The sequence below is a fragment of the Tribolium castaneum genome, unplaced genomic scaffold, assembly GCF_031307605.1.
Source record: "Tribolium castaneum strain GA2 unplaced genomic scaffold, icTriCast1.1 ptg000035l, whole genome shotgun sequence".
Lineage (NCBI taxonomy): Eukaryota > Metazoa > Arthropoda > Insecta > Coleoptera > Tenebrionidae > Tribolium > Tribolium castaneum.
Window position 1 is genome coordinate 732838 of NW_026986637.1, and position 24681 is coordinate 757518.

The following is a 24681-nucleotide window of genomic DNA, read 5'->3' on the forward strand; positions in this document are numbered from 1 at the left end:
TCGTCATATTAATAACAATAACATTAAAAATAATAATACTAATAGTACTAAATTTGCTTATATGCAAACGCTTAATTAAGGTAACAGTGTTTTGGTTTCTTGCTCATATTTCGAAAACAGTTACTCCAATCAATTTTTATCTTTTTACTAAAATTCAAGCTGATAAAATTTCCTACAAAATAGTTATTTGCATTTTTTATGTAGGACTAACCATAAGCGAGATATAAGATTGAAAATAATTAATATTTAAAAAAGAAGTGCTTTAACAGAAAATGTCTTGTGATTTAAAATACACTTAATTTATTAGGTCCAATACTTTATTAAAAAAAAAGGGGGTGACATATAAGTCACTGAAGTCTTCAGAGTCGATTTTAAATGCTGCATTTTCGTCTTCGTCTCAAACATTGAAAACTGAATTACATTTTTGTTCTGAAACGGTAACAGTTTTTACTTTGGTTTTTTGCTTATATCTCGAAAACAGTTACTCCTATCAATTTTTATCTTTCTTTCAAAATTAAAGCTGATAACATTTCCTACAAAATAGTTATTTGCATTTTTCTTGTAGGACCAACCATAAGCGAGTTATAAAGTTGGATATAAATAATATTTAACAAAAACTTGCTTAAAAATAAAATGTTTGAAATACTGAAATTAAACTAAATTAATTGTGTCTAACACTTTAGTAGAGAAAAAAGAAAAAGACATAAAAGTCACCAAAGTCTTCAGAATCGTTTTTAGTCGTCATATTAATAACAATAACATTAATAATAATAATACTAATAGTACTAAATCTGCTTAAATGCAAGCGCTTTATTAAGGTAACAGTTTTTTGGTTTCTTGCTTATATCTCGAAAACAGTTACTCCTATGAATTTTTGTCTTTTTTTCAAAATTAAAGCTGATAAAATATTCTACAAAATAGTTATTTACATTTTTCTTGTAGGACCAACCATAAGCGAGTTATAGAGTTGGATATAAATAATATATAACAAAAATTTGCTTTAAAATAAAATGTTTGAAAAACTGAAATTAAACTAATTTAACTGTGTCTAACACTTTAGTAGAGGAAAAAGGAAAAGACATAAAAGTCACTAAAGGTTTCGGAGTTGTCTTTAGTTGTCATATTAATAACAATAACATTAATAATAATAATACTAATAGTACTAAATTTGCTTATATGCAAACGCTCAATTAAGGTAACAGTGTTTTGGTTTCTTGCTTATATCTCGTAAACAGTTACTCCTATCAATTTTTATTTTTTCACTAAAATTCAAGCTGATAAAATTTCCTACAAAATAGTTATTTGCATTTTTCATGTAGGACTAACCATAAGCGAGATATAAGTTTGAAAATAATTAATATTTAAAAAAAAGTGCTTTAACAGAAAATGTCTTGTGATTTAAAATACACTTAATTTATTAGGTCCAATACTTTATTAGAAGAAAAAGGGGGTGACATATAAGTCACTGAAGTCTTCAGAGTCGATTGTAAATGCTGCATTTTCGTCTTCGTCTCAAACATTGAAAACTGAATTACATTTTTGTTCTGAAACGGTAACAGTTTTCACTTTGGTTTTTTGCTTATATCTCGAAAACAATTACTCCTATCAGTTTTTATTTTTTTTTCAAAATAAAGCTGATAAAATTTCCTACAAAATAGTTATTTGCATTTTTCTTGTAGGACCAACCATAAGCGAGTTATAAAGTTGGATATAAATAATATTTAACAAAAACTTGCTTAAAAATTAAATGTTTGAAATACTGAAATTAAACTAAATTAATTGTGTCTAACACTTTAGTAGAGAAAAAAGAAAAAGACATAAAAGTCACCAAAGTCTTCAGAATCGTTTTTAGTCGTCATATTAATAACAATAACATTAATAATAATAATACTAATAGTACTAAATTTGCTTACATGCAAACGCATAATTCAGGTAACAATTTTTTGGTTTCTTGCTTATATCTCGAAAAAATTTTAGTAAAAAGATAAAAATTGATAGGAGTAACTGTTTTCGAGATATAAGCAAGAAACCAAAACACTGTTACCTTAATTAAGCGTTTGCATATAAGCAAATTTAGTACTATTAGTATTATTATTATTAATGTTATTGTTATTAATATGACAACTAAAGACAACTCTGAAACCTTTAGTGACTTTTATGTCTTTTCCTTTTTCCTCTACTAAAGTGTTAGACACAATTAAATTAGTTTAATTTCAGTTTTTCAAACATTTTATTTTAAAGCAAATTTTTGTTAAATATTATTTATATCCAACTCTATAACTCGTTTATGGTTGGTCCTACAAGAAAAATGCAAATAACTATTTTGTAGGAAATTTTATCAGCTTTAATTTTGAAAAAAAGACAAAAATTTATAGGAGTAACTGTTTTCGAGATATAAGCAAGAAACCAAAAAACTGTTACCTTAATAAAGCGCTTGCATATAAGCAGATTTAGTACTATTAGTATTATTATTATTAATGTTATTGTTATTAATATGACGACTAAAAACGATTCTGAAGACTTTGGTGACTTTTATGTTTTTTTCTTTTTTCTCTACTAAAGTGTTAGACACAATTAATTTAGTTTAATTTCAGTATTTCAAACATTTTATTTTTAAGCAAGTTTTTGTTAAATATTATTTATATCCAACTTTATAACTCGCTTATGGTTGGTCCTACAAGAAAAATGCAAATAACTATTTTGTAGGAAATGTTATCAGCTTTAATTTTGAAAGAAAGATAAAAATTGATAGGAGTAACTGTTTTCGAGATATAAGCAAAAAACCAAAGTAAAAACTGTTACCGTTTCAGAACAAAAATGTAATTCAGTTTTCAATGTTTGAGACGAAGACGAAAATGCAGCATTTAAAATCGACTCTGAAGACTTCAGTGACTTATATGTCACCCCCTTTTTTTCTAATAAAGTATTGGACCTAATAAATTAAGTGTATTTTAAATCACAAGACATTTTCTGATAAAGCACTTCTTTTTTAAATATTAATTATTTTCAATCTTATATCTCGCTTATGGTTAGTCCTACATAAAAAATGCAAATAATTATTTTGTAGGAAATTTTATCAGCTTGAATTTTAGTAAAAAGATAAAAATTGATAGGAGTAACTGTTTTCGAGATATGAGCAAGAAACCAAAACATTGTTACCTTAATTAAGCGTTTGCATATAAGCAAATTTAGTACTATTAGTATTATTATTATTAATGTTATTGTTATTAATATGACGATTAAAGACAACCTTGAAACCTTTAGTGACTTTTATGTCTTCTTCTTTTTCCTCTACTAAAGTGTTAGACACAATTAAATTAGTTTAATTTCAGTTTTTCAAACATTTTGTTTTAAAGCAAATTTTTGTTAAATATTATTTATATCCAACTCTATAACTCGCTTATGGTTGGTCCTACAAGAAAAATGCAAATAACTATTTTGTAGGAAATTTTATCAGCTTTAATTTTGAAAAAAGATAAAAATTGATAGAAGTAACTGTTTTCGAGATATAAGCAAGAAACCAAAAAACTGTTACCTTAATAAAGCGCTTGCATATAAGCAGATTTAGTACTATTAGTATTATTATTATTAATGTTATTGTTATTAATATGACGACTAAAAACGATTCTGAAGACTTTGGTGACTTTTATGTCTTTTTCTTTTTTCTCTACTAAAGTGTTAGACTCAATTAATTTAGTTTAATTTCGGTTTTTCAAACATTTTATTTAAAGCAAATTTTTGTTAAATATTATTTATATCCAACTCTATAACTCGCTTATGGTTGGTCCTACAAGAAAAATGCAAATAACTATTTTGTAGGAAGCTTTATCAGCTTTAATTTTAAAAGAAAGATAAAAATTGATAAGAGTAACTGTTTTCGAGATATAAGCAAAAAACCAATAAGAAAACTGTAACAGTTACTGAACAAAAATGTAATTCAGTTTTCAATGTTTGAGACGAAGACGAAAATGCAGCATTTACAAACGACTCTAAAGACTTCAGTGACCTTTCTGTCACCTCTTTTTTCTTCTAATAAAATATTGGACGCAATAAATTAAGTGTATTTTAAATCACAAGACATTTTCTGTTGAAGCACTTTTTTTTAAATTTTAATTATTTTCAAACTTATATCTCGCTTATGGTTAGTCCTACATTAAAAATGCAATTAACTATTTTGTAGGAAATTTTATCAGCTTTAATTTTAGTAAAAAGGTAAAAATTGATAGGAGTAACTGTTTTCGAGATATAAGCAAGAAACCAAAAAATTGTTACCTGAATTAAGCGTTTGCATGTAAGCAAATTTAGTACTATTAGTATTATTATTATTAATGTTATTGTTATTAATATGACGACTAAAAACGATTCTGAAGACTTTGGTGACTTTTATGTCTTTTTCTTTTTTCTCTACTAAAGTGTTAGACACAATTAATTTAGTTTAATTTCAGTATTTCAAACATTTAATTTTTAAGCAAGTTTTTGTTAAATATTATTTATATCCAACTTTATAACTCGCTTATGGTTGGCCCTACAAGAAAAATGCAAATAACTATTTTGTAGGAAATTTTATCAGCTTTATTTTGAAAAAAAAATAAAAACTGATAGGAGTAATTGTTTTCGAGATATAAGCAAAAAACCAAAGTGAAAACTGTTACCGTTTCAGAACAAAAATGTAATTCAGTTTTCAATGTTTGAGACGAAGACGAAAATGCAGCATTTACAATCGACTCTGAAGACTTCAGTGACTTATATGTCACCCCCTTTTTCTTCTAATAAAGTATTGGACCTAATAAATTAAGTGTATTTTAAATCACAAGACATTTTCTGAAAGTTAAAGCACTTTTTTTTAAATATTAATTATTTTCAAACTTATATCTCGCTTATGGTTAGTCCTACATGAAAAATGCAAATAACTATTTTGTAGGAAATTTTATCAGCTTAAATTTTAGTAAAAAGATAAAAATTGATAGGAGTAACTGTTTTCGAGATATAAGCAAGAAACCAAAACAATGTTACCTTAATTGAGCGTTTGCATATAAGCAAATTTAGTACTATTAGTATTATTATTATTAATGTTATTGTTATTAATATGACAACTAAAGACAACTCCGAAACCTTTAGTGACTTTTATGTCTTTTCCTTTTTCCTCTACTAAAGTGTTAGACACAGTTAAATTAGTTTAATTTCAGTTTTTCAAACATTTTATTTTAAAGCAAATTTTTGTTATATATTATTTATATCCAACTCTATAACTCGCTTATGGTTGGTCCTACAAGAAAAATGCAAATAACTATTTTGTAGAATATTTTATCAGCTTTAATTTTGAAAAAAAAACAAAAATTCATAGGAGTAACTGTTTTCGAGATATAAGCAAGAAACCAAAAAACTGTTACCTTAATAAAGCGCTTGCATATAAGCAGATTTAGTACTATTAGTATTATTATTATTAATGTTATTGTTATTAATATGACGACTAAAAACGATTCTGAAGACTTTGGTGACTTTTATGTCTTTTTCTTTTTTCTCTACTAAAGTGTTAGACTCAATTAATTTAGTTTAATTTCGGTTTTTCAAACATTTTATTTAAAGCAAATTTTTGTTAAATATTATTTATATCCAACTCTATAACTCGCTTATGGTTGGTCCTACAAGAAAAATGCAAATAACTATTTTGTAGGAAGCTTTATCAGCTTTAATTTTAAAAGAAAGATAAAAATTGATAGGAGTAACTGTTTTCGAGATATAAGCAAAAAACCAATAAGAAAACTGTAACAGTTACTGAACAAAAATGTAATTCAGTTTTCAATGTTTGAGACGAAGACGAAAATGCAGCATTTACAAACGACTCTAAAGACTTCAGTGACCTTTCTGTCACCTCTTTTTTCTTCTAATAAAATATTGGACGCAATAAATTAAGTGTATTTTAAATCACAAGACATTTTCTGTTGAAGCACTTTTTTTTAAATTTTAATTATTTTCAAACTTATATCTCGCTTATGGTTAGTCCTACATTAAAAATGCAATTAACTATTTTGTAGGAAATTTTATCAGCTTTAATTTTAGTAAAAAGGTAAAAATTGATAGGAGTAACTGTTTTCGAGATATAAGCAAGAAACCAAAAAATTGTTACCTGAATTAAGCGTTTGCATGTAAGCAAATTTAGTACTATTAGTATTATTATTATTAATGTTATTGTTATTAATATGACGACTAAAAACGATTCTGAAGACTTTGGTGACTTTTATGTCTTTTTCTTTTTTCTCTACTAAAGTGTTAGACACAATTAATTTAGTTTAATTTCAGTATTTCAAACATTTAATTTTTAAGCAAGTTTTTGTTAAATATTATTTATATCCAACTTTATAACTCGCTTATGGTTGGCCCTACAAGAAAAATGCAAATAACTATTTTGTAGGAAATTTTATCAGCTTTATTTTGAAAAAAAAATAAAAACTGATAGGAGTAATTGTTTTCGAGATATAAGCAAAAAACCAAAGTGAAAACTGTTACCGTTTCAGAACAAAAATGTAATTCAGTTTTCAATGTTTGAGACGAAGACGAAAATGCAGCATTTACAATCGACTCTGAAGACTTCAGTGACTTATATGTCACCCCCTTTTTCTTCTAATAAAGTATTGGACCTAATAAATTAAGTGTATTTTAAATCACAAGACATTTTCTGAAAGTTAAAGCACTTTTTTTTAAATATTAATTATTTTCAAACTTATATCTCGCTTATGGTTAGTCCTACATGAAAAATGCAAATAACTATTTTGTAGGAAATTTTATCAGCTTAAATTTTAGTAAAAAGATAAAAATTGATAGGAGTAACTGTTTTCGAGATATAAGCAAGAAACCAAAACAATGTTACCTTAATTGAGCGTTTGCATATAAGCAAATTTAGTACTATTAGTATTATTATTATTAATGTTATTGTTATTAATATGACAACTAAAGACAACTCCGAAACCTTTAGTGACTTTTATGTCTTTTCCTTTTTCCTCTACTAAAGTGTTAGACACAGTTAAATTAGTTTAATTTCAGTTTTTCAAACATTTTATTTTAAAGCAAATTTTTGTTATATATTATTTATATCCAACTCTATAACTCGCTTATGGTTGGTCCTACAAGAAAAATGCAAATAACTATTTTGTAGAATATTTTATCAGCTTTAATTTTGAAAAAAAAACAAAAATTCATAGGAGTAACTGTTTTCGAGATATAAGCAAGAAACCAAAAAACTGTTACCTTAATAAAGCGCTTGCATATAAGCAGATTTAGTACTATTAGTATTATTATTATTAATGTTATTGTTATTAATATGACGACTAAAAACGATTCTGAAGACTTTGGTGACTTTTATGTCTTTTTCTTTTTTCTCTACTAAAGTGTTAGACTCAATTAATTTAGTTTAATTTCGGTTTTTCAAACATTTTATTTAAAGCAAATTTTTGTTAAATATTATTTATATCCAACTCTATAACTCGCTTATGGTTGGTCCTACAAGAAAAATGCAAATAACTATTTTGTAGGAAGCTTTATCAGCTTTAATTTTAAAAGAAAGATAAAAATTGATAGGAGTAACTGTTTTCGAGATATAAGCAAAAAACCAATAAGAAAACTGTAACAGTTACTGAACAAAAATGTAATTCAGTTTTCAATGTTTGAGACGAAGACGAAAATGCAGCATTTACAAACGACTCTAAAGACTTCAGTGACCTTTCTGTCACCTCTTTTTTCTTCTAATAAAATATTGGACGCAATAAATTAAGTGTATTTTAAATCACAAGACATTTTCTGTTGAAGCACTTTTTTTTAAATTTTAATTATTTTCAAACTTATATCTCGCTTATGGTTAGTCCTACATTAAAAATGCAATTAACTATTTTGTAGGAAATTTTATCAGCTTTAATTTTAGTAAAAAGGTAAAAATTGATAGGAGTAACTGTTTTCGAGATATAAGCAAGAAACCAAAAAATTGTTACCTGAATTAAGCGTTTGCATGTAAGCAAATTTAGTACTATTAGTATTATTATTATTAATGTTATTGTTATTAATATGACGACTAAAAACGATTCTGAAGACTTTGGTGACTTTTATGTCTTTTTCTTTTTTCTCTACTAAAGTGTTAGACACAATTAATTTAGTTTAATTTCAGTATTTCAAACATTTAATTTTTAAGCAAGTTTTTGTTAAATATTATTTATATCCAACTTTATAACTCGCTTATGGTTGGCCCTACAAGAAAAATGCAAATAACTATTTTGTAGGAAATTTTATCAGCTTTATTTTGAAAAAAAAATAAAAACTGATAGGAGTAATTGTTTTCGAGATATAAGCAAAAAACCAAAGTGAAAACTGTTACCGTTTCAGAACAAAAATGTAATTCAGTTTTCAATGTTTGAGACGAAGACGAAAATGCAGCATTTACAATCGACTCTGAAGACTTCAGTGACTTATATGTCACCCCCTTTTTCTTCTAATAAAGTATTGGACCTAATAAATTAAGTGTATTTTAAATCACAAGACATTTTCTGAAAGTTAAAGCACTTTTTTTTAAATATTAATTATTTTCAAACTTATATCTCGCTTATGGTTAGTCCTACATGAAAAATGCAAATAACTATTTTGTAGGAAATTTTATCAGCTTAAATTTTAGTAAAAAGATAAAAATTGATAGGAGTAACTGTTTTCGAGATATAAGCAAGAAACCAAAACAATGTTACCTTAATTGAGCGTTTGCATATAAGCAAATTTAGTACTATTAGTATTATTATTATTAATGTTATTGTTATTAATATGACAACTAAAGACAACTCCGAAACCTTTAGTGACTTTTATGTCTTTTCCTTTTTCCTCTACTAAAGTGTTAGACACAGTTAAATTAGTTTAATTTCAGTTTTTCAAACATTTTATTTTAAAGCAAATTTTTGTTATATATTATTTATATCCAACTCTATAACTCGCTTATGGTTGGTCCTACAAGAAAAATGCAAATAACTATTTTGTAGAATATTTTATCAGCTTTAATTTTGAAAAAAAAACAAAAATTCATAGGAGTAACTGTTTTCGAGATATAAGCAAGAAACCAAAAAACTGTTACCTTAATAAAGCGCTTGCATATAAGCAGATTTAGTACTATTAGTATTATTATTATTAATGTTATTGTTATTAATATGACGACTAAAAACGATTTTGAAGACTTTGGTGACTTTTATGTCTTTTTCTTTTTTCTCTACTAAAGTGTTAGACACAATTAATTTAGTTTAATTTCAGTATTTCAAACATTTTATTTTTAAGCAAGTTTTTGTTAAATATTATTTATATCCAACTTTATAGCTCGCTTATGGTTGGTCCTACAAGAAAAATGCAAATAACTATTTTGTAGGAAATGTTATCAGCTTTAATTTTGAAAGAAAGATAAAAATTGATAGGAGTAACTGTTTTCGAGATATAAGCAAAAAACCAAAGTAAAAACTGTTACCGTTTCAGAACAAAAATGTAATTCAGTATTCAATGTTTGAGACGAAGACGAAAATGCAGCATTTAAAATCGACTCTGAAGACTTTAGTGACTTATATGTCACTCCCTTTTTTTTCTAATCAAGTATTGGACCTAATAAATTAAGTGTATTTTAAATCACAAGACATTTTCTGTTAAAGCACTTCTTTTTTAAATATTAATTATTTTCAATCTTATATCTCGCTTATGGTTAGTCCTACATAAAAAATGCAAATAACTATTCTGTAGGAAATTTTATCAGCTTGAATTTTAGTAAAAAGATAAAAATTGATAGGTGTAACTGTTTTCGAGATATGAGCAAGAAACCAAAACACTGTTACCTTAATTAAGCGTTTGCATATAAGCAAATTTAGTACTATTAGTATTATTATTATTAATGTTATTGTTATTAATATGACGATTAAAGACAACTTTGAAACCTTTAGTGACTTTTATGTCTTCTTCTTTTTCCTCTACTAAAGTGTTAGACACAATTAAATTAGTTTAATTTCAGTTTTTCAAACATTTTATTTTAAAGCAAATTTTTGTTAAATATTATTTATATCCAACTCTATAACGCGCTTATGGTTGGTCCTACAAGAAAAATGCAAATAACTATTTTGTAGGAAATTTTATCAGCTTTAATTTTGAAAAAAAGATAAAAATTGATAGGAGTAACTGTTTTCGAGATATAAGCAACAAACCAATAAGAAAACTGTGACTGTTACTGAACAAAAATGTGATTCGGTTTTCAATGTTTGAGACGAAGACGAAACTGCAGCATTTAAAAACGACTCTGAAGACTTCAGTGACTTTTATGTCACTTTCTTTTTCTTCTAATAAAGTATTGGACCCAATAAATTAAGTGTATTTTAAATCACAAGACATTTTCTGTTAAAGCACTTTTTTTTTAAATATTAATTATTTTCAATCATATATCTCGCTTATGGTTAGTCCTACATGAAAAATGCAAATAACTATTTTGTAGGAAATTTTATCAGCTTGAATTTTAGTAAAAAGATAAAAATTGATAGGAGTAACTGTTTTCGAGATATAAGCAAGAAACCAAAACACTGTTACCTTAATTAAGCGTTTGCATATAAGCAAATTTAGTACTATTAGTATTATTATTATTAATGTTATTGTTATTAATATGACGATTAAAGACAACTTTGAAACCTTTAGTGACTTTTATGTCTTCTTCTTTTTCCTCTACTAAAGTGTTAGACACAATTAAATTAGTTTAATTTCAGTTTTTCAAACATTTTATTTTAAAGCAAATTTTTGTTAAATATTATTTATATCCAACTCTATAACTCGCTTATGGTTGGTCCTACAAGAAAAATGCAAATAACTATTTTGTAGAATATTTTATCAGTTTTAATTTTGAAAGAAAGACAAAAATTCATAGGAGTAACTGTTTTCGAGATATAAGCAAGAAACCAAAAAACTGTTACCTTAATAAAGCGCTTGCATATAAGCAGATTTAGTACTATTAGTATTATTATTATTAATGTTATTGTTATTAATATGACGACTAAAAACGATTTTGAAGACTTTGGTGACTTTTATGTCTTTTTCTTTTTTCTCTACTAAAGTGTTAGACACAATTAATTTAGTTTAATTTCAGTATTTCAAACATTTTATTTTTAAGCAAGTTTTTGTTAAATATTATTTATATCCAACTTTATAGCTCGCTTATGGTTGGTCCTACAAGAAAAATGCAAATAACTATTTTGTAGGAAATGTTATCAGCTTTAATTTTGAAAGAAAGATAAAAATTGATAGGAGTAACTGTTTTCGAGATATAAACAAAAAACCAAAGTAAAAACTGTTACCGTTTCAGAACAAAAATGTAATTCAGTATTCAATGTTTGAGACGAAGACGAAAATGCAGCATTTAAAATCGACTCTGAAGACTTCAGTGACTTATATATCACTCCCTTTTTTTTCTAATAAAGTATTGGACCTAATAAAATAAGTGTATTTTAAATCACAAGACATTTTCTGTTAAAGCACTTCTTTTTTAAATATTAATTATTTTCAATCTTATATCTCGCTTATGGTTAGTCCTACATAAAAAATGCAAATAACTATTTTGTAGGAAATTTTATCAGCTTGAATTTTAGTAAAAAGATAAAAATTGATAGGAGTAACTGTTTTCGAGATATGAGCAAGAAACCAAAACACTGTTACCTTAATTAAGCGTTTGCATATAAGCAAATTTAGTACTATTAGTATTATTATTATTAATGTTATTGTTATTAATATGACGATTAAAGACAACTTTGAAACCTTTAGTGACTTTTATGTCTTCTTCTTTTTCCTCTACTAAAGTGTTAGACACAATTAAATTAGTTTAATTTCAGTTTTTCAAACATTTTATTTTAAAGCAAATTTTTGTTAAATATTATTTATATCCAACTCTATAACTCGCTTATGGTTGGTCCTACAAGAAAAATGCAAATAACTATTTTGTAGGAAATTTTATCAGCTTTAATTTTGAAAAAAAGATAAAAATTGATAGGAGTAACTGTTTTCGAGATATAAGCAACAAACCAATAAGAAAACTGTGACTGTTACTGAACAAAAATGTAATTCGGTTTTCAATGTTTGAGACGAAGACGAAACTGCAGCATTTAAAAACGACTCTGAAGACTTCAGTGACTTTTATGTCACTTTCTTTTTCTTCTAATAAAGTATTGGACCCAATAAATTAAGTGTATTTTAAGTCACAAGACATTTTCTGTTAAAGCACTTTTTTTTTAAATATTAATTATTTTCAATCATATATCTCGCTTATGGTTAGTCCTACAAGAAAAATGCAAATAACTATTTTGTAGGAAATTTTATCAGCTTTAATTTTGATAGAAAGATAAAAATTGATAGGAGTAACTGTTTTCGAGATATAAGCAAAAAACCAATAAGAAAACTGTGACTGTTACTGAACAAAAATGTAATTCGGTTTTCAATGTTTGAGACGAAGACGAAACTGCAGCATTTAAAAACGACTCTGAAGACTTCAGTGACTTTTATGTAACTTTCTTTTTTTTCTAATAAAGTATTGGACCCAATAAATTAAGTGTATTTTAAATCACAAGACATTTTCTGTTAAAGCACTTTTTTTTTAAATATTAGATATTTTCAATCATATATCTCGCTTATGGTTAGTCCTACATAAAAAATGCAAATAACTATTTTGTAGGAAATTTTATCAGCTTGAATTTTAGTAAAAAGATAAAAATTGATAGGAGTAACTGTTTTCGAGATATAAGCAAGAAACCAAAACACTGTTACCTTAATTAAGCGTTTGCATATAAGCAAATTTAGTACTATTAGTATTATTATTATTAATGTTATTGTTATTAATATGACAACTAAAGACAACTCTGAAACCTTTAGTGACTTTTATGTCTTTTCCTTTTTTCTCTACTAAAGTGTTAGACACAGTTAAATTAGTTTAATTTCAGTTTTTCAAACATTTTATTTTAAAGCAAATTTTTGTTAAATATTATTTATATCCAACTCTATAACTCGCTCATGGTTGGTCCTACAAGAAAAATGCAAATAACTATTTTGTAGAATATTTTATCAGCTTTAATTTTGAAAGAAAAACAAAAATTCATAGGAGTAACTGTTTTCGAGATATAAGCAAGAAACCAAAAAACTGTTACCTTAATAAAGCGCTTGCATATAAGCAAATTTAGTACTATTAGTATTATTATTATTAATGTTATTGTTATTAATATGACGACTAAAAACGATTCTGAAGACTTTGGTGACTTTTATGTCTTTTTCTTTTTTCTCAACTAAAGTGTTAGACACAATTAATTTAGTTTAATTTCAGTATTTCAAACATTTTATTTTTAAGCAAGTTTTTGTTAAATATTATTTATATCCAACTTTATAACTCGCTTATGGTTGGTCCTACAAGAAAAATGCAAATAACTATTTTGTAGGAAATGTTATCAGCTTTAATTTTGACAGAAAGATAAAAATTGATAGGAGTAACTGTTTTCGAGATATAAGCAAAAAACCAATAAGAAAACTGTGACTGTTACTGAACAAAAATGTAATTCGGTTTTCAATGTTTGAGACGAAGACGAAACTGCAGCATTTAAAAACGACTCTGAAGACTTCAGTGACTTTTATGTCACTTTCTTTTTTTTCTAATAAAGTATTGGACCCAATAAATTAAGTGTATTTTAAATCACAAGACATTTTCTGTTAAAGCACTTTTTTTTTAAATATTAATTATTTTCAATCATATATCTCGCTTATGGTTAGTCCTACATGAAAAATGCAAATAACTATTTTGTAGGAAATTTTATCAGCTTGAATTTTAGTAAAAAGATAAAAATTGATAGGAGTAACTGTTTTCGAGATATAAGCAAGAAACCAAAACACTGTTACCTTAATTAAGCGTTTGCATATAAGCAAATTTAGTACTATTAGTATTATTATTATTAATGTTATTGTTATTAATATGACAACTAAAGACAACTCTGAAACCTTTAGTGACTTTTATGTCTTTTCCTTTTTTCTCTACTAAAGTGTTAGACACAGTTAAATTAGTTTAATTTCAGTTTTTCAAACATTTTATTTTAAAGCAAATTTTTGTTAAATATTATTTATATCCAACTCTATAACTCGCTCATGGTTGGTCCTACAAGAAAAATGCAAATAACTATTTTGTAGAATATTTTATCAGCTTTAATTTTGAAAAAAAAACAAAAATTCATAGGAGTAACTGTTTTCGAGATATAAGCAAGAAACCAAAAAACTGTTACCTTAATAAAGCGCTTGCATATAAGCAAATTTAGTACTATTAGTATTATTATTATTAATGTTATTGTTATTAATATGACGACTAAAAACGATTCTGAAGACTTTGGTGACTTTTATGTCTTTTTCTTTTTTCTCAACTAAAGTGTTAGACACAATTAATTTAGTTTAATTTCAGTATTTCAAACATTTTATTTTTAAGCAAGTTTTTGTTAAATATTATTTATATCCAACTTTATAACTCGCTTATGGTTGGTCCTACAAGAAAAATGCAAATAACTATTTTGTAGGAAATGTTATCAGCTTTAATTTTGAAAGAAAGATAAAAATTGATAGGAGTAACTGTTTTCGAGATATAAGCAAAAAACCAAAGTAAAAACTGTTACCGTTTCAGAACAAAAATGTAATTCAGTTTTCAATATTTGAGACGAAGACGAAAATGCAGCATTTAAAATCGACTCTGAAGACTTCAGTGACTTATATGTCACCCCCTTTTTTTTTTTAATAAAATATTGGACCTAATAAATTAAGTGTATTTTAAATCACAAGACATTTTCTGTTAAAGCACTTCTTTTTTAAATATTAATTATTTTCAATCTTATATCTCGCTTATGGTTAGTCCTACATAAAAAATGCAAATAACTATTTTGTAAGAAATTTTATCAGCTTGAATTTTAGTAAAAAGATAAAAATTGATAGGAGTAACTGTTTTCGAGATATGAGCAAGAAACCAAAACACTGTTACCTTAATTAAGCGTTTGCATATAAGCAAATTTAGTACTATTAGTATTATTATTATTAATGTTATTGTTATTAATATGACGATTAAAGACAACTTTGAAACTTTTAGTGACTTTTATGTCTTCTTCCTTTTCCTCTACTAAAGTGTTAGACACAATTAAATTAGTTTAATTTCAGTTTTTCAAACATTTTATTTTAAAGCAAATTTTTGTTAAATATTATTTATATCCAACTCTATAACTCGCTTATGGTTGGTCCTACAAGAAAAATGCAAATAACTATTTTGTAGGAAATTTTATCAGCTTTAATTTTGATAGAAAGATAAAAATTGATAGGAGTAACTGTTTTCGAGATATAAGCAAAAAACCAATAAGAAAACTGTGACTGTTTCTGAACAAAAATGTAATTCAGTTTTCAATGTTTGAGACGAAGACGAAACTGCAGCATTTAAAAACGACTCTGAAGACTTCAGTGACTTTTATGTCACTTCCTTTTTCTTCTAATAAAGTATTGGACCCAATAAATTAAGTGTATTTTAAATCACAAGACATTTTCTGTTAAAGCACTTTTTTTTAAATATTAATTATTTTCAATCATATATCTCGCTTATGGTTAGTCCTACATGAAAAATGCAAATAACTATTTTGTAGGAAATTTTATCAGCTTGAATTTTAGTAAAAAGATAAAAATTGATAGGAGTAACTGTTTTCGAGATATAAGCAAGAAACCAAAACACTGTTACCTTAATTAAGCGTTTGCATATAAGCAAATTTAGTACTATTAGTATTATTATTATTAATGTTATTGTTATTAATATGACAACTAAAGACAACTCTGAAACCTTTAGTGACTTTTTTGTCTTTTTCTTTTTCCTCTACTAAAGTGTTAGACTCAATTAATTTAGTTTAATTTCGGTTTTTCAAACATTTTATTTTAAAGCAAATTTTTGTTAAATATTATTTATATCCAACTCTATAACTCGCTTATGGTTGGTCCTACAAAAAAATGCAAATAACTATTTTGTAGGAAATTTTATCAGCTTTAATTTTGAAAGAAAGATAAAATTTGATAGGAGTAACTGTTTTCGAGATATAAGCAAAAAACCAATAAGAAAACTGTAACTGTTACTGAACAAAAATGTAATTCAGTTTTCAATGTTTGAGACGAAGTCAAAAATGCAGCATTTAAAAACGACTCTGAAGACTTCAGTGACTTTTATGTCACCTCCTTTTTCTTCTAATAAAGTATTGGACCCAACAAATTAAGTGTATTTTAAATCACAAGACATTTTCTGTTAAAACACTTTTTTTTAATTAATAATTATTTTCAAACTTATATCTCGCTTATGGTTAGTTCTACATGAAAAATGCAAATAACTATTTTGTAGGAAATTTTATCACCTTTAATTTTGGTGAAAAAGTAAAAATTGATAGGAGTAACTGTTTTCGAGATATAGGCAGAAAACAAAAAAACTGTTACCTTAATTAAGCGCTTGCATATAAGCAAATTTAGTACTACTAGTATTGTTATTATAAATGTTATTGTTATTAATATGACGACTAAAGACAACTTTAAGACTTTAGTGACTTTTATGTCTCTCCTTTTTCCTCTACTAAAGTGTTAGACACAATTAATTTAGTTTAATTTCGGTTTTTCAAACATTTTATTTTAAAGCAAATTTTTGTTAAATATTAAAAACTATAAAATGGCTTAGATTGCCTAAAAACACAGATCACACATGATCTTCTGCATAAAAATGAGAAAACGCTCATGTAACACACAAAATAAGCTCCATTTTTCCTTTTTAAAAGTATTATTATTATTATTACTTTTGTTACTATTACTATTATTATTATTATTATTATTATTATTATTATTATTATTATTATTGTTATTATTATTATTATTATTATTATTATTATTATTATTATTATTATTATTATTATTATTATTATTATTATTAAAAACTTATATTAAACAGACAGAAAACGTCGTATTCTGACACAACTTAAAACACAGATCACACATGATCTTTTGCATAGAAATGAGAAAACGCTCATATAACACAAAATAAGCATCATTTTGGCTTAGAAAACTAAGCTTACTTTTACTACTACTATTATTTTTATTTTTATTATTATTATTATTATTACTATTATTTTTATCATTATTATTACTATTATTATTATTATTATTATTATTATTATTATTATTATTATTATTATTATTATTATTATTATTATTATTAAAAACTTATATTAAACAGACAGAAAACGTCGTATTCTGACACAACTTAAAACACAGATCACACATGATCTTTGGCATAGAAATGAGAAAACGCTCATATAACACAAAATAAGCATCATTTTGGCTTAGAAAACTAAGCTTACTTTTACTACTACTATTATTTTTATTTTTATTATTATTATTATTATTACTATTATTTTTATCATTATTATTACTATTATTATTATTATTATTATTATTATTATTATTATTATTATTATTATTATTATTATTATTATTATTATTATTATTATTATTATTATTATTAATATTATTATTATTAAAGACCGATTATAACTTTTGTATAGTAAATGTTTTTATACCAGTTTTAAAATGAGTTATTAATTTTAGACAATTTCTTGCCTAAAAACACAGATCACAGATGATCTCTTGCATAGAAATGAGAAAACGCTCAGATAACACAAAATAAGCATCATTTTTGCTTAGAAAAACTAAGCTTTAATTTAGAAAGAAATTTATTATTATAAGTATTATTATCATTATTATTATTATTATTATTATTATTATTAATGTTTCTTTTATTACTATTATTATTATTATTATTATTATTATTATTATTATTATTATTATTATTATTATTATTATTATTATTAACTTTTGTATAGTAAATGTTTTTATACCAGTTTTAAAATGAGTTATTAATTTTATTCAATTTCTTGCCTAAAAACACAGATCACAGATGATCTCTTGCATAGAAATGAGAAAACGCTCATATAACACACAAAATAAGCATCATTTTTGCTTAGAAAAACTAAGCTTTAATTTATAAAGAAATTCATTATTATAAGTATTATTATCATTATTATTATTATTATTATTATTATTATTATTATTATTATTATTATTATTATTATTACTATTATTATTATTATTATTATTACTATTATTATTATTTTTATTATTATTACTATTATTATTATTATTATTATTATTATTGTTATTATTATTATTATTAACTTTTGTATAGTAAATGTTTTTATACCAGTTTTAAAATGAGTTATTAATTTTAGACAATTTCTTGCCTAAAAATACAGATCACAGATGATTTCTTGCATAGAAATGAGAAAGCGCTCATATAACACACAAAATAAGCATCATTTTTGCTTAGAAAAACTAAGCTTTAATTTAGAAAGAAATTCATTATTATAAGTATTATTATCATTATTACTATTATTATTATTATTATTACTATTATTATTATTATTATTATTATTATTATTATTATTATTATTATTATTATTATTATTATTATTATTATTATTATTATTATTATTATTATTATTATTATTTCTTTTATTACTATTATTATTATTATTATTATTATTATTATTATTATTATTATTATTATTATCATTATTATTATTATTATTATTATTATTACTATTATTATTATTATTATTATTATTATTATTATTATTAACTTTTGTATAGTAAATGTTTTTATACCAGTTTTAAAATGAGTTATTAATTTTATTCAATTTCTTGCCTAAAAACACAGATCACAGATGATCTCTTGCATAGAAATGAGAAAACGCTCATATAACACACAAAATAAGCTTCATTTTTGCTTAGAAAACTAAGCTTACTTTTATTTCTATTATTATTTTTATTATTATTATTATTATTATTATTATTATTATTATTATTATTATTATTATTATTATTATTATTATTTTTGTTATTATTATTATTATTATTGTTATTATTATTATTATTATTAAAAACTTATATTAAACAGACAGAAAACGTCGTATTCTGACACAAAATAACGAATTACGTTATAGACTTGACGAGAACGGCGTATCTCGGACTCTTATAGACTCTTATAGGGTCAAAAATTATCAGTTTGGATTAAAACAAATTATTTTTGTTGACTCTCAGTCTGAACTGTTCATCAGTTCAAACAAAAACGGCTTACTTTAGACGATCTTTTGCTTTGAACAAGAAAACTTACATCGAACAGACTAAAAACGTATTAATCTGGCATAAAAGAGCAATTTATGTATCACTTTGGATAAAGGCAGCTAATCCTATTCGTTTCATTGCTTAAAATAGACAAAATTGTTAATAAATCTAACAAAAACGCTGTATTCTAGCACAAAATACTAATTACATTATAGTTTCGACGAGAATAGCTTATTTGGAATGATTCTATTCTTCCAAACGAGTAAATTTTTAATAAACAGATGCCAAACATCATGTTTTGTCCTATAAAGACATTTTATATTGCAGTTTGTATTAAAACAAAATATTTTCGTTGATTCTTTGTTAGAAGCAGCAAACCTAACATTAAAGAATCTGAAAACTTTGTATTCGGACAGAAACCACCGAATTTTGTTTCAGTTTAGACAAAAACGGTTGATTTTTGACAATATTTTGCTTTGAACAAGAAAGCTTATATCAAACTGACTAAAAACGTCTTATTTTAGCACAAAACAAAAGATTTGCGTTATAGTCTTAAAGCTGATTCATGCCACAGTTTGGATAAAAACCAATTATTTTTGTTAATTCATTGTTACAAACAAGAAACCTTACATCAAAGAAACTGAAAACCCCTTATTTAGGCACAGAAATTCGAATTACGTTTCAGTCTGGACAAAAACTGCTTATTTTAGACGATCCTTTGTTTTGAACACGAAAACTTACATTAAAAAAATTAAAAACGTCTTATTCTGGCTGAAAACTGCAAATTATATATTACTCTAGATAAAAGCAATTTATCCTGATTACTCCTTTACTTAGAATAGAGTAAACTTGTATAAAACTTAATGAAAACTTTAAATTTCGTCTCAAAGAAATAATTTACGTTATAGTTTTGACCAGCACTGTTTATTTCAAACGAAATTATGATTCGAAACTAATGAACTTTTATGGGGCAGATGCAAAACCACATATTACCATATAAAGCGTTGTTTTAAAGCAAAGTATTACCTTTTGCAACAAGAAATTTCACGTTAAAAAAACTGAAAACTTCGTATCCATACATAAATATCTAATTACGTATTAGTTTAGGCAAATACAGCTTATTTTAAACGATTCCTTGCTATAAACAAGAAAAATTTTATCAAGCATATTGAAAACGTCTTATTCTCGAAAATAAGAGCAAATTATGTATCAGTTTTAACAAAAGCGGATTACTCTGTTTGATTCTATGCTTAGAGTAGAGTAAACTACTATAAAACGTAATGAAAACTCTATATTCGGGCTCAAAAGAACAAATTACGTTATAGTTTTGACAAAAAAAAATATTTCGGACGATTACATACTTCGAAGTAAGCAAACTTTAATTGAACATGTGCAAAAAGCTAATACTTTGCTTTAAAATAATGATTTATGTGGTAATATGGTATTTTGCATCTGTCCTATAAAAGTTTACCCGTTTCGCTCCATTGAATCATTAGAAATAAATTATTTTGACACAACAACAACACAAATAATTTGTTTTTGTTTAAACTGTAACATAAGTCGCTTTTATAAAACGAACTAAGACGTTTGGCATCTGCTTAGTGAAAGTTTTCTCGTTTGGGGGCATAAAATCGTTTGAAATTAACAGTTCTGGTCAAAACTATTACGTAAATTATTTCTTTGTATCACTTTAAAGATTTGCGTTATAGTCTTGACGAGAACTGTTAATTTCAAACGATTCTATGCTTTGAAACCAGTATACTTTCACTGAACAGAGGCAAAACGTCTGATTTCGCTTTTAAAAAACGATTTATGTCACAGTTTGGATTAAAACCAATGATTTTCGTTTATTTATTGTTACAAACAAGAAACCTTACATCAAAGAAACTGAAAACCTCTTATTCAGGCCCAGAAAATCAAATTACGTTTCAGTCTGGACACAAATTGCTTATTTTAGACGATTCTTTCTTTTGAACACGAAAACTTACATTAAAAAGATTAAAAACGTCTTATTCTGGCTCAAAACTGCAAATTATGTATTACTTTGGATAAAAGCAGTTTATCCTGATTACTCCTTTGCTTAGAATAGAGCAAACTTGTATAAAGCTTAATGAAAACTTTAAATTTCGTCTCAAAGAAATAATTTACGTTATAGTTTTGACCAGAACTGTTAATTTCAAACGATTTTATGCCCCCAAACGAGAAAACTTTCACTAAACAGATGCCAAACGTCTTAGTTCGTTTTATAAAAACGACATGTTACAGTTTAAACAAAAAAATTATTTTCGTTGTTGTGTCAAAATAATTTATTTCGAATGATTCAATGGAGCGAAACGAGTAAACTTTTATAGGACAGATGCAAAATACCATATTACCACATAAATCGTTATTTTAAAGCAAAGTATTAGCTTTTGCACTTGTTCAATTAAAGTTTGCTTACTTCGAAATATGTAGTCGTCCGAAATAATTTTTTTTTGTCAAAACTATAACGTAATTTGTTCTTTTGAGCTTGAATATAGAGTTTTCATTACGTTTTATAGTAGTTTACTCTACTCTAAGCATAGAATCAAACAGAGTAATCCGCTTTTGTTAAAACTGATACATAATTTGCTCTTATTTTCGAGAATAAGACATTTTCAATATGTTTGATAAAATTTTTCTTGTTTATAGCAAGGAATCGTTTAAAATAAGCTGTATTTGCCTAAACTGATACGTAATTCGATATTTGTGCATAGATACGATGTTTTCAGTTTCTTTGACGTGAAATTTCTTGTTGCAAAAGGTAATAATTTGCTTTAAAACAACGCTTTATATTGTAATATGTGGTTTTGCATCTGCCCCATAAAAGTTCATTAGTTTCGAATCATAAAATCGTTTGAAATAAACAGTGCTGGTCAAAACTATAACGTAAATTATTTCTTTGAGACGAAATTTAAAGTTTTTATTAAGTTTTATACAAGTTTACTCTATTCTAAGTAAAGGAGAAATCAGGATAAATTGCTTTTATCTAGAGTAATATATAATTTGCAGTTTTCAGCCAGAATAAGACGTTTTTAATCTTTTTAATGTAAGTTTTTGTATTCAAAACAAAGGATCGTCTAAAGTAAGCAGTTTTTGTTCAGACTGAAACGTAATTCGAATTTCTGTGCCTGAATAAGGGGTTTTCAGTTACTTTGATGTAAGGTTTCATGTTTGTAACAATGAATTAACGAAAATAATTGGTTTTTATCCAAACTGTGGCATGAATCGTTTTTAAAAGGCGAAATAAGATGTTTTTCCTCTGTACAGTGAAAGTTTACTCGTTTCAAAGCATAGAACCGTTTGAAATTAACAGCTCTCGTTAAGACTATAACGCAAATCTTTTGTTTTGTGCTAAAATAATACGTTTTTAGTCAGTTTGATATAAGTTTTCTTGTTCAAAGCAAAATATTGTCGAAAATCAACCGTTTTTGTCTAAACTGATACAAAATTCGGTGGTTTGTGTCCGAATACAAAGTTTGCAGATTCTTTAATGTTAGGTTTGCTGCTTCTAACAAAGAATCAACGAAAATATTTTGTTTTAATACAAACTGCAATATAAAATGTCTTTATAGGACAAAACATGATGTTTGGCATCTGTTTAATAAAAATTTACTCGTTTGGAAGCATAGAATCATTCCAAATAAGCTATTCTCGTCGAAACTATAATGTAATTAGTATTTTGTGCTAGAATACAGCGTTTTTGTTAGATTTATTAACAATTTTGTCTATTTTAAGCAATAAAACGAATAGGATTAGCTGCCTTTATCCGAAGTGATACATAAATTGCTCTTTTATGCCAGATTAATACGTTTTTAATCTGTTCTATGTAAGTTTTCTTGTTCAAAGCAAAAGATCGTCTAAAATAAGCCGTTTTTGTTTGAACTGATAAACAATTCAGACTGAGACTCAACAAAAATAATTTGTTTTAATCCAAACTGATACTTTTTGACCCTATAAGAGTCCTATAAGAGTCCGAGATACGCCGATCTCAAGTCTATAACGTAATTCGTTTTTTTGTGTCAGAATACGACGTTTTCTGTCTGTTTAATATAAGTTTTTAATAATAATAATAATAACAATAATAATAATAATAATAATAATAATAATAATAATAATAATAATAATAATAATAATAGTAATAATAATAATACTATTAATAATAATAATAATGAAAATAATAATAGTAATAAAAGTAAGCTTAGTTTTCTAAGCAAAAATGAAGCTTATTTTGTGTGTTATATGAGCGTTTTCTCATTTCTATGCAAGAAATCATCTGTGATCTGTGTTTTTAGGCAACAAATTGTCTAAAATTAATATCTCATTTTAAAACTGGTATAAAAACATTTACTATACAAAAGTTATAATCAGTTTTTAATAATAATAAAATTAATAATAATAATAATAATAATAATAATAATAATAATAATAATAATAATAATAATAGTAATAATAATAATAATAATAATAATAATAATAATAATAATAATAATAGTAATAGTAACATAAGTAATAATAATAATAATACTTTTAATAAGGAAAAATGGAGCTTATTTTGTGTGTTACATGAGCGTTTTTTCATTTCTATGCAAAAGATCATGTGTGATCTGTGTTTTTAGGCAATCTAACCCATTTTATAGTTTTTAATATTTAACAAAAATTTGCTTTAAAATAAAATGTTTGAAAAACTGAAATTAAACTAAATTAATTGTGTCTAACACTTTAGTAGAAGAAAAAGGAGGAGACATAAAAGTCACTAAAGTCTTAGAGTTGTCTTTAGTCGTCATATTAATAACAATAACATTTATAATAACAATACTAGTAGTACTAAATTTGCTTATATGCAAGCGCTTACTTAAGGTAACAGTTTTTTTGTTTTTTGCTTATATCTCGAAAACAGTTACTCCTAACAATTTTTACTTTTTCACCAAAATTAAAGGTGATAAAATTTCCTACAAAATAGTTATTTGCATTTTTCATGTAGAACTAACCATAAGCGAGATATAAGTTTGAAAATAATTAATAATTAAAAAAAAGTGTTTTAACAGAAAATGTCTTGTGATTTAAAATACACTTAATTTATTGGGACCAATACTTTATTAGAAGAAAAAGGAGGTAACATAAAAGTCACTGAAGTCTTCAGAGTCGTTTTTAAATGCTGCATTTTTGTCTTCGTCTCAAACATTGAAAACTGAATTACATTTTTGTTCAGTAACAGTTACAGTTTTCTTATTGGTTTTTTGCTTATATCTCGAAAACAGTTACTCCTATCAATTTTTATCTTTTTTTCAAAATTAAAGCTGATAAAATTTCCTACAAAATAGTTATTTGCATTTTTCTTGTAGGACCAACCATAAGCGAGTTATAGAGTTGGATATAAATAATATTTAACAAAAATTTGCTTTAAAATAAAATGTTTGAAAAACT